Source organism: Phacochoerus africanus, chromosome 1 (assembly GCF_016906955.1).
Source record: "Phacochoerus africanus isolate WHEZ1 chromosome 1, ROS_Pafr_v1, whole genome shotgun sequence".
Lineage (NCBI taxonomy): Eukaryota > Metazoa > Chordata > Mammalia > Artiodactyla > Suidae > Phacochoerus > Phacochoerus africanus.
Window position 1 is genome coordinate 152,101,245 of NC_062544.1, and position 12,117 is coordinate 152,113,361.

General features: G+C 45.5%; 1 protein-coding gene across 3 annotated transcripts in view; it reads right to left on the minus strand.

Annotated features, from left to right (window-relative positions):
• The window catches only part of RAB7A (RAB7A, member RAS oncogene family), a 72,307-nt gene that overhangs the window by 23,958 nt on the left and 36,232 nt on the right, over positions 1–12,117 (minus strand). Inside the window, exon 2 of one of the 3 annotated variants that reach the window (XM_047782336.1) lies at positions 8,954–9,035. The exons of the other annotated variants lie outside the window; for them this stretch is intronic. The gene's annotated coding sequence lies outside the window, so the exon portion shown is untranslated. The remainder of the gene's footprint in view (positions 1–8,953; positions 9,036–12,117) is intronic. 3 annotated transcript variants of the gene reach the window in all.

Below are 12,117 nucleotides of genomic sequence, written 5' to 3' on the forward strand. Positions count from 1 at the left end.
TATTCAAAATACACTTCCTTCCTTCTACTATCAAACTAAACTTGATCGGTGTGCTTTGCAGTGAGTTCATGGAAGAACAAGCGTTTTTTTAAGAGCAAACACCAGCTATTCCATATGCGGAATCAACTTTCTCCCTCAAGTATAGTGTTTCTCATGTAATAAATCAAAAAGCTAGAATTTTCCCTATTAGCCTGAGGACTCTCAGTCAGCAGATGAGGAGACAGACGCTCGCAGGTGATGACGGGGGTTTCTAACAACTGGAGCCCAGGACTGATCACAAAGACTTTCATCTCAGCTACCACATGGGGCTGATCACCAGGATCAAAACAGCTCTCCATGCTTCACAACAGCCCAGAGGGTGAGCCTGGTGCCTGGACGGAGACTGGCACGAGCAGCTAAGAGGCTGAGTCAGGACGGGGGTTCCTAACTCGGCTTTCCTACTTGTGTGCACCTGTGAATCCCCCATAATAAAAAATGCAAATGCAATTCATACTTTTAATGAACTAGGAAAATCTGTAATTATCTTGGGTTACCTGTGACAGTCAGCCTCTGGTTGGAGCGCAAGCAAGAGCATCAGTTTTGCCACCATGGCAATCTGAGGTTAGAAATATCTAGCACAGATCTTCTAAACAGGAGGCCTAAGTAAAAATTATGTTAGGGTTTTGATAAGGACAGGTAACTTCTTTTAAGATGAGTTTGAGAGAGAAAGAGATAACACCAACATGAACTTGGATTTCTGTCCCAGAGGAGCTTAAGTTAGAAGGAAGGAGAAAAACTAGAATATGACCAGAATTTTCAACAATTAACACCCTCCTGCCAGCTCCAATTCCAGCAGCCTAAAGGCAATTTGCAAGCGTTCTAGCGTAGCAGGAAACAGCCACAAAATGTCACTGGGTGAATAAAAAATGACATTACCTCCAAGCCCAGGGGGTGGAAGGAAGTAATGCTGGTTACAGAAGGTGGGTTGGCTTGAGGGGCCCAAGGAACACAGATCACCATCAGTGAAGGAAGACTAGTTATCCAGAGGCTTAACCTCACACAGACCACGTGATGTATGCACCTCTCCTCACCAACTGCTTCTCTGGAAAGCTGTGTGTGCCTGCCCTCCAGGCCTGCCCTCGTCTCATCTGGGGACCCAGGACTGTTAGGACAACTTAGTGCTAAGGTGAGGTGGTTTAAGGGTGGCCAGTGAGTCTGTGAGGATGAGAGTTGAAGTATGGCTACTTAGTAATCCAAGTGTTAGCAAATCTAGGAAATATTCTACAAGAAAGAGAAAAAAAAGGATGGGTGTGACAGACTGGCTTAGGTTAAAAATAAAAATGGTGGAGTTCCCACTATGGCACAATGGAATTAGCAGCATCTCTACAGAGCCAGGATGCAGGTTTGATCCCCAGCACAGCACAGTGGGTTAAGGATCTGTCATTGCTACAGCTGCAGCTCAGATCTGATCCCTGGCCCGGGAACTCCCTATACAGTGGGGTGGCCAAAAATAAAAACGGCTTTCAAGTTCTAAGCCCAGGGCTAAGGCAAGAACAAGTATCAGTGAATAATGTTTTGAATCTACAGAATTAAAACTGCTTCCTTTTTTTGTTTTTTAGGGCCGCACCCATAGCATATAGAGGTCTAATTAGTCTACAACTGCTGGCCCACACCACAGCCACAGCAATGCCAGATGGAAGCTGTGTCTGCAACCTACACCACAGCTCACAGAAACACAGGATCCTTAAACCCACTGAAAGAAGCCAGGGATCAAACTGGCAACCTCATGGTTCTTAATTGGATTTGTTTCCGCTGTGCCATAACAGGAACTCCTAAAATTGCTTTCATTATTCTGCTTGCCTGTAGGTCACTGGCCTGGCCTGGAGCACCTTCCACTGCCCAGTTCCTAATTCCCTTTCCTTCAACACAGCTGCTGCGGGATACCCCTAAGACCTTAAATCCAGGTTCTGACCTCCCAGGGCACGAGGGTCTATGCCTAGTTGTTTGTCACTCCCTTCAAGTTAAACGCTGCTTTGCTGAGGAGCTTCCCCTGACCTCCCTAGGGCCCAAGATAGACCTAAGCCTTTGTCCACTAGTTCCCACTACACTCTCCTACACTGCCTAGGGCAGCTGGGCTCTACAAGGCCCCTGGTGGATGACATGAACCTTCAAGGGTGTCCTTCCAACGACACGGAAGCCTGCAGGCAGTGCACACCTGGACAACAGGCACCCCCCTCGGCCTCTGTCCCAAGAGGGGCTCGCTGCCGGCTAATGGCCCTCTACCAGAGCGCCCTTTCCACTATGCTATCTATCCAGCGTCCGTTTTTTTCCCAAGACACTGGAATTAACAACTCAAAAGGCATGGTCAGCTAATAATCTATATGCCAGTGTGCTCCAAGTAAGACTTTTACTATCATACCAGCAGACAAGATGCCGGGCTGCTACTCCATTTATACCTACCACCCCTGGGGGAATCTCAGTAGGAAAAAGTTATCAGAAGCCTTCAAAAAGACACTTGGAGGGTCCAGGGGACAGGGACAAACCCTCCTTCATTACACAATAAAAATATCTAGTGAGAGAGGCACATTAAGGAGTTGCCCAAACACCTTAAAATATTAACTACTGTGATCAAGACATATTAAATTGATTTTTTTTCTTTTCCTTTCTTGGCCTTACCCACAGCATGTGGACGTTCCCAGACCAGGGATCAAATCCAAGCTGTAGCTCTGACCACGCTAGATCCTTAACCTACTGCACTACGCCAGGAATTGAACCCACCTCCACTGTGCCATAGCAGGAATTACGAGACATATTAAATCAATTTTAAGGGTAATTAATTAACTTAGTTGGGAGGGTTAGGGAAGGATTCCTCGGGGAAGAAGTGACTAAACCTGGATCTGCCAAGACTTCACTGGCAGAAAGAGCACCATAAGCAAAGGTCTTGCTGCAGGAAGAAAGGAACAGCTGGAGATCCCCAGCCAAATCACATGGGCCTGGAAGGCCACAGCAGGGCCCTTACACCAGAGCAATGAGAAGCCCACCCTTTAAGGTTTTTACATAGCAGTGCCCATATTGTGAAGCCATCTACCTACCTACCACCACAGGTGGGGGGCCCTACGGTGAACACTGAAGAGGCTGCTGTAAACAGCAGGTAAGGAGGCTGCAGAGCAGTAGGGAAAGTGAGGGAGGCGGAAGCACTCACAGGGTCTCACATAAAGGGGGTGGCTTAAGCTCCTGGCTTTGGGAGAATGCTGGAAATGAGGAGGGTGGCAAGGAAGACACCCATTTTCATGTGTAATGCAACCAAGAGGATCTTAAGTCAGGGAACCCTGAAAAAGAGCCAGGTGTTTTTTGGAAGGAAATTGATTTAGACATGCTAAGTGTGAAGTGACCTTGACACACAGAAAAGATGGTCTTTTTTTTTTTTTTTTTTGGCTTTTTAGGGCCGCACCTGTGGCATATGGAGGTTCGCAGGCTAGGGGTTGAATCGGAGCTGCAGCTGCCGTCCACACCAGATCCAAGCCATATCATGGCAATACCGGCTCCTTAACCCACTGACTGAGACCAGGGGTCCAGCCTGCATCCTCATGGATACTAGCCGGGTTTGTTACTGCTAAGCCACAATAGGAACTCCCAGAAGAGATGGTCTTTAGTCAATTAAGTATGTGGTTTGGCTAATGCTCTTTAAATTGTAAATATATAATTGAGAGGACACACATAGATCAAAACACAGATGTGATAAAGGATCTGAGTAACAGCTATCTTTCACTGTAGGGAAAGCTCACTATAAGCAGAGTTACTGTGGGTAGAGCTAAGCTGTGACCAACCTGGAATGGACTCTGCCCAAAGAGGGTGCCCACACCAGGGACACAGATGACTGGGAGTTAGTGAGCTGGGCCTGGGGAATTTCTTGCCCTGCTAAATCGGTCTGTACTCTGGAAAGTTCAGGAGCCCCTGCTTTAAGTGACACAAGGACCTGGTAAGAAACATATTTTGAGATGCACATTCACACATTTCCATGTCAGAGTTTGCAGGGATTTCCAAGACAGGGAAAACTTGAGCTCAGCTGAATTTTATATTTTCCTCTTTCCCCCAGTACCAGAGGACCTGGAGCAACCCTGCAATCAGACATGTTTTTACAAGACAAGGTGGTACTTAGTTGTTACCGGAGCTCAGATTTGAGGACCCAGCCTACAGCCTGTGCTGAAATGGGCACAGCGCCCACAGCAGCTGGAGGGCCCCACTTTCCAGAGATGGGCTGTGTGATAAGACAGTCCTCACACAGGGCAGAGTGAACACAGGACCTGAGGTGTAAGGGGACAGGCAAGAGAGAGAACAACCAGCAGAAGTGCCCATCGTTTCCAGAAGCAAAACTGAAGAGCTATACACGCCATGCCTCAGAACGGGCATGTTCTGTAGTTCCCGTCATGGCACAGTGGAAATGAATCTGACTAGTATCCACGAGGATGTGGGTTTGACCCCTGGCTTCACTCAGTGGGTTGGAGATCTGGCGTTGCTGTGAGCTGTGGTGTAGGCCAGCAGCTGTAGCTCTGATTCAACCCCTAGCCTGGGAACCTCCATACGACACAGGTTCGAAAAGGGCCATCCCCTCTGCTATGCTTCATTCAATCATATTTAGACACATCCAATCACATGTTCCTATTCTCTTCAGGAACAATTGTCACTAACCATGGCCTAAGTGTGGTTCAGACACCTGCTGAGTGTCCATTAAGTGTCAGGTGCTGGGTTGGATATTGGGGTTGACCTACAGAAAACTACAAACACTTTTTGTTTCAAAAGAAGGCCATCATAATTCCCTGCAAAATGAACAAAGCATTCTGTTTTGCAGCTTTCAAATATTAAACTGGAAAGCTCATGGGCCAAACAGCTGGCTATTTCACAACTTCTTACTGGACAAGGGGTTCTATGTCTTTGTATAAACAGTGAGCCCAAGTACAGCACAAAATGAATGCACCAACACTCAACCATACTGGGTGCTCCCAAGTCACTACTGCACTAGGAGAGGCATCTCTTCCACAGCCCCGGCCTGCACACATACCCCGGTATTATCTCCCTCTGTGTAGTGCTGCACTTTCAGAGGCCACCCAACTTCTCAACTCCTCTCCATGCAATGTGACTTCTAGTTCTCTGAACTTCCTGGTTGCCTAGCTCTGACTGGATCAGACTCACTAGCCTGCCTCTCAGTTCAAGTACCATCCATTACTTACACGTGTCAATGTCATAAGAATGTCACCAAAGGACAAGGATGACTGATGGAGAATTTTACAAACCTCTAAAAACTCACTCAGCTGTGCAGTTCTTAATTCCACTCGTAGGTACTATTAGCCTTAGGAGCCACTATGATTGTCCAAGAAGTGTCCTAACATTGGGATGTCTTCACAATAAAGCCAACCCTGGCTAGTCTAGACACCCAAACAGGGGTGATATTAACAATGGCTTGTGGCCCTCAAGAAGCCACAGTATAAAAACAAATAGACACAGGAATTTCCATCAAGGCTCAGTGGTTAATGAATCTGACTAGGAACCATGAGATTGTGGGTTCGATCCCTGGCCTCACTCAGTGGGTTAAGGATCCGGTGTTGCCGTGAGCTGTGGTGTAGGTCACAGACTCAGCTTGGATCCTGCGTTGCTGTGGCTGTGGCACAGGCTGGTGGCTACAGCTCCTATTAGACCCCTAGCCTGGGAACCTCTATATGTCGTGGGTACAGCCCTGGAAAAGATAAATACATACCTACAGACAGACAGACGCAGTATATTCATGGTATTAAAAACTCACTAGGACAGAGAAACAATTAGGGGAAAAATCTTAAAAGGCCTTGGGGTCAGGGGGTGGGGGGATGTACTTGGGTTGTGGGATGGAAATCCTGTGAAACTGGATTGTGATGATCATTACACAACTACAGATGTGATAAATTCATTTGAGTAATAAAAAATTAAATTAAATTTAAAAAATTTTAAATAATAATAAATAAATAAATAAAAAGGCCTTGGGGTCAGAAGAGAGATGCAATAATGAAAAATAGTCGAGAAAGACTGGTCTAAACCTGTGCTGTTCTACACAGCAGTTATTAGCCACAGCTGGAAACTTAAATGAAACCAAATGAAATCAAATACAGTCCCTCAGCCACACTAACTGAATGGCTAGCACCTTCCACACTGCACGGTGTGGATATAGAACATTTCTATCCTCACACAAAGGTGTATTCTATGGTGCTGGTCTAAATAATCTGGAGGATTCTACTAGAACAGATGGTCCTCAAACATCTCCAACATTTGGACGCAGCTACAATATGCGAGTCCCAGGCCAGGGATCAACCCCATGCCACTGAAGTGACCTGAACCACAGCAGTGAAAATGCCAGATCCTTAATCCACTGAGCCACATGGGAACTCCTATTATTCATTTTTGTTACTAATCATTCAATCCATCTTCTTTCACTCTTGAAAACACAGTAAAGATTCTAGTTCTTCAAGGGCAAACCTGATGTATTAGTTAACATTTGAATTTTTCATTAGGATACTACAAGAAGATACTGGCTGCATCCTAACTACGTCAAAATATTTGTAACACTGGTCCAAGCAGACCAGGAGTGTCCAAACACTGTATTAGGTCCTTTGTAACCCAAGAGATGGAGGTTCGGTTAATGGTTTCAAAACAGTGAACATCAGCAACATTAAGGACCAGAAACACATCACACTGATTAACGGGAATGGTTTTGACAGATTCCTTGCCTTAGGAAGGTAAAATTACAAAAATGTCACTCAAATCTTAAAAGCCTTCTCTGATGAGGTATGGAAGTCTGACAGTGGTAGATAGTCTCACAAGGTCCTGTTTCGGAAATGAATGCAGTTTTGTCAGTACTCAAGTACTCCTTTAAGAAACATGGTGAAGTGAGGTATTTCACATGGCTAGATTTACACTCCCAAACAATTTCTTCCTGATCACTTCCCAAATCAAGATGCCAAAATAAAAGAAATCCAGTCAGGCAAGTAATCTGTCTCCACACTTGGAATTTTTTTAAAGCTCAAAGCAAGTACAGCACAGAATGCAAACAACAGTATCATGCCTGCTGAGGTTAGATGACAAGAAGTCAACTCCCACTACTCATGCGATGCCCCACCCTGAGCTCCCCCACAGGGAAACCCAGGTGCTGCGGGAGGTACCATCACTAAGGAAAAGGAGGAAAGAGGTCAAACAGGCAGATGAAGAGCCAGGGACCTTTCCCCCTAAACAGAGGAAGGCTGGAAACCAGGTGAACACAGGCACAGCCAGAGGCCACAGGAGGGTGGCCCTCCAGTCCCCATGTTACACAAGCAGTGGCCAAAGGCCAGGCTGAGAGATTGAGGCTGCTGCTGTAGCACCACCTCTCCAGCACTCCTCATCTTCTTCAACAACAAGCCCCAACCTGGACTTTCCCTGCAGGGGGGCCAACCTGCTCAACATGTAACTAGAGGGCAGAAAGGCTGCTGGCTCTCAGGGAACTTTAATTCCAAAGATGTCCCAGGTGAAGACTGGTTTGTTTCTTCTAAAAAATGAATGTCTGATTTCAACTTTTGCTCAGGTCACACCACCTCAATCTCTCTCTCTCTCCAAAGAATAAAATCAAGGGAATAAGATCAAAGAGCACTCACCTCTGACACTGCAACAGGGACGGAGGAGTTACCCAAGGGGGAATACAAGTTAGAGCAGCAAACTCTTGCCCAACATTTAAGGGTTTACAGGCATCTGTCTAAATCTTAGTATTGCTTCCAAGCTAGATACTAGGAATACAAGAATACCAGGAGCCTGCTATCTATTCAAGGACTGTCATCCTCAGGACAGATACCTGAAGCAGAAAATTGGTCAGATTTTATTTTTATTTTTTTTTTTGCTTTTTAGGGCTGCATGTGCGGCATACAGAGGTTCCCAGGCTAGGGGTCAAATCAGAGCTACAGCTGCCGGCCTACGCCACAGCCACAGCAGCACGGGATCTGAGCCGCATCTATACCACAGCTCATGGCAAGGCCAGATCCTCAACCCACTGAGCAAGGTCCAGGATTGAACCCACAACCTCATGGTTCCTAGTCGGATTCATTTCCTCTGTGCCACAACAGAAAATCCCCAAGTACATCAGCTTTAACATAACAACTACATTTCATACCATGTCATCGAAGTCTACTGAGCTTAATATGTAAGTACTGGGGCTCCAATTCACAAAGTCTTCCCACCAGAAATGTTTTTAAACAAGTGTTCAAAACCTTCAATGTGAAGAAAAAAATGTAAAGAGAACGGCATTATATAAGTGCCATATTCTGTACGGACACTTGCAATTAAAGAGTATGGGATGCCTCCAATGGGAAACAACAAATTTCTTAGACTCTGAACTCTAAGAGTACTTTCTTCTGGGCTATTTCGCTCTTGGGTTTCATTGCTTTTGACCAGCTGGATGTTGCAGAGGTGATGGCAGGACAAATGAATTCTATCTGGACAAACTGCTGTAGAAAAGCCAGTTTTGTGTGCATTTGCATGTTCTTTCAACATTACTCACCAACTAGACCAACCAGTACATCTGTTCTTCGTATTTTTTTTGAACTGGTTGGGTACTTCCCCCTGCTTTCCTCAATTAATGGAGTTAAACAAAATCTTTGACGTGCTCGTTTCACATTTAAATGAGTCATGATCTACCTTTTCTTGAAAATTATCTTTTAACAATACCTGTCACCTAGATTTAACAGCCAACATTTCCAACGTTTTAAACATTGTGGTTCATCTTCAGAGGCAGAGTGCAGGATTCAGAACTTGAAGACTGACAGCTTCCTAACAGGCTGCAGCTGTCACACAAAGGCCAGTCAGAATGCTATGGCTTCAGGGGTGATCCCAATAATTTTCCCTATAGGGCTCAGATCTGCCTGCAGTCAGATGCCAGGGCTTGAGATCTAAAGGCTCTAGTTCACGTCAGCGCTCCGAAACATACCAGTTGTGCAAGCTGAGATCAGTAATTTGTTCTCCTTGGCCCTTATACTGAATTCCCAAATCTGAAGAAGGCAGATGTGTTCCTGTGAGGATGAGAAAGAACATGTGGAGGAGCCAGAGAGCAATGACTGGTACATCAAGTGGTTGCTTATTATTGTTAAGCTCGGTGCCTATACTTCCCAAATTCCTGAAGCCACAATTGGCTCCTGGTGAAATGGAATGAGCCCCTTATTAATCCAGCACAACATTCTCCAACTCAGTGTGCTATGGCACTCTTTGTCCTCTGACCAGTAAAATCTCAGAACCTTTTTTTTTGTCTTTTAGGGCCACACCTGCAGCATATGGAACTTGCCAGGTTAGGGGTCCGATCAGAGCTGCAGCTGCTAGCCTACACCACAGCCACAGCAACATAGGATCCGAACCATGTCTGCAACCTACACTACAGCTCATGGGCACGCTGGATCCTTAACCCACTGAGCGAGGCCAGGGATCAAATCCTCATCCTCATGGATGCTAGTTGGGTTCTCTAACTGCTGAGCCACAATGGGAACTCCCTCCAAACCTATTTTAGCCTCCACCCTTCCTGCTGAGATGAGCCCCACAACTGAGTGAATCTTCCACCAAATATAGAGCCTAAAATTAAGACATACTCTTTCTTGGAGTTCCTGTTGTGGCTCAGTGGTTAAAGAACCTGACTAGTATCCATGAGGATGCAGGTTTGAAGTCTGGCCTTGCTTAGTGGGTTAAGGATCTGGTGTGGCTGTGAGTTATGGTGTATGTTGCAGACATGGCTCGGATCCCATGTTGCTGTGGCTGTTTGTGTAGGCCAGCAGCGACAACTCTGATTTGACCTCTAGCCTGGGCACTTCCACATGCTGCAAGTGAGGCCCTAAGAAGCAAAAAAAAAAAAAAAAAAAGGCAAAAGAAATGAGCTTCTACAGCAAACACAGCCCCCGGGGGCACCAATAAGCCTTAGTCAGTCCCCCTTTGCTGGAGCACAAATGGCAAATACGGGAGTTTAAACATACCCCCAAATGTGCATCGACTGATGAACACAGAACAAGTTACAAGTAAGCAATGTATTTGGTCCCTCTGGGACTAAAATATCAAAGACGGAGAGGAGATGCGAAACCCTAAGATGTCCCACTGTCACAGTGCTGGGTGGCAGGGAAGTGCTGTGAGCGCCTTGGTTTCACGTGCATCCCTACCCCTGGAGCAGCAGCTCCTCTAGCCACAGCTTTCCCACTTTTCCAACTCAGTCCCTTTCCAGCACTCCAGACAGTTCTAACTCTTGCCAGTTACATGGTTTTAAGTGGAATGACCTTCCTGCCCTTCTCACCATCTGATTCTCACACTCACTCACCTCTCCTGCCTAAGCAACGTCTTCTAAAATAAAGGAGAGCTCCCGCTGCAACACAATGGGATCAGGGGCATCTCTGCAGTGCCAGGACACAAATTTGATCCCTGGCCTGGCGTGGTGTGTTAAAGGATCTGATATTGCTGAAGCCAAGGCATAGGCTGAAAGTGTGGTTCAGATCTGAGCCCTGGCCTGGGAACTCCATATGCCATGGGCTGGCCAAAAAACAAAAATAAGTAAATAAAAATAAATAAATATAATAAAATGAAGAAGGCTCTAGGTTTTCAGTTGGCCACTCTACCTAGACATACACAAATGCAAAAATTTCACATGAACTCTGATGTGCTCCATGGAACACAGGGGCTTAAACACTGACAGCCTCAGTATACAACAAACACTTGCCTCCAGAGAACAGGATCTAGCCAGTTGTTTAAAAAGTTTCAAATCAAGGAAACTAAATCACCAGCTGTAGCATAAAGAAGGATATACCAAGAAGCACTGGGTAAACCCTGTCAGAGGAAACAGAAGACAGGTCATTCAGCTGAGCAGTTAAGTCTAAGACAACTCAATGTACCAAGAGTCCTTTCTGCAGTCATGACTTTAGAAGTTACCAAAAATGTTACAAAGTGTAAATTCTGATGAGCAAGATTATTTCATTAAAAAGTGAATGTTTCGGAGTTCCCGTCGTGGCGCAGTGGTTAATGAATCCGACTAGGAACCATGAGGTTGTAGGTTCGGTCCCTGCCCTTGCTCAGTGGGTTAACGATCCAACGTTGCCGTGAGCTGTGGTGTAGGTCGCAGACGCGGCTTGGATCCCGTGTTGCTGTGGCTCTGGCGTAGGCTGGCAGCTACAGCTCCGATTCGACCCCTAGCGTGGGAATCTCCATGTGCCATGGGAGTGGCCCAAGAAATGGCAAAAAGACAAAAAAATTAAATAAAAAAAAAAAAGAATGTTTCACATAATTCCTCACCTTAAAGTCCATAATTAGAGTAAAACAATTAGTGCCGGTTACCTTTTTTTTTTTTTTGTCTTTTGTCTTTTTAGGGCCGCACCCTCAGCATATAGAGGCTCCCAGGCTAGGGGTCTAATCGGAGCTACAGCTGCCAGCCTGCACCACAACCACAGCAACGCCAGATCCGAGCCACATCTGCGACCTACACCACAGCTCACAGCAACGCCAGATCCTTAACCCACTGAGCGAGGCCAGGGATTGAACCTGTGTCCTCAGGGATGCTAGTCAGGTTCATTAACCACTCAGCCACTACAGGAACTCCTTCAATTTCTTTTAATAACCCATAATGGAAAAGAATATCTATGTGTGTATAACTGAATCACCTTGCTGTACACATGAAGCCAACACATTTTAAAATTAAAAAAAAAAAAAAAGAGTAGAAGGAATACAGAGGAAATGCTTGAAATGACTTAAAGAAACATCTTGCAACTCAATGAAAACAAAGTCAGGTAAAGATCATCAATGATGCTGACAGCACATAAGTAAAATGTGGGTGGGGAACTAAAGATCCATGTGGTACCAAACTATCACCCACAAGTAACTTCCTAGTCACAGAGGTAAGGAGAGAAGAGCAGTAATACAGCTGTGGCCATCTTAATAAAGTGATTAAACTTATCTTCACTGATAAGATGATCAGACATTACAAAGTAGTCTTGTCAAAAACGTGTAACTGTTACTCAAGCTTTCAGATCCAGCTTCCAGTTCACAAGAAACACTTTCAACACCAAAGGATACAGCCAGCCAAACCTAAGAGGTGGGACATTGTGTTAAGACAAGTAGCTTCATCTTTTCACA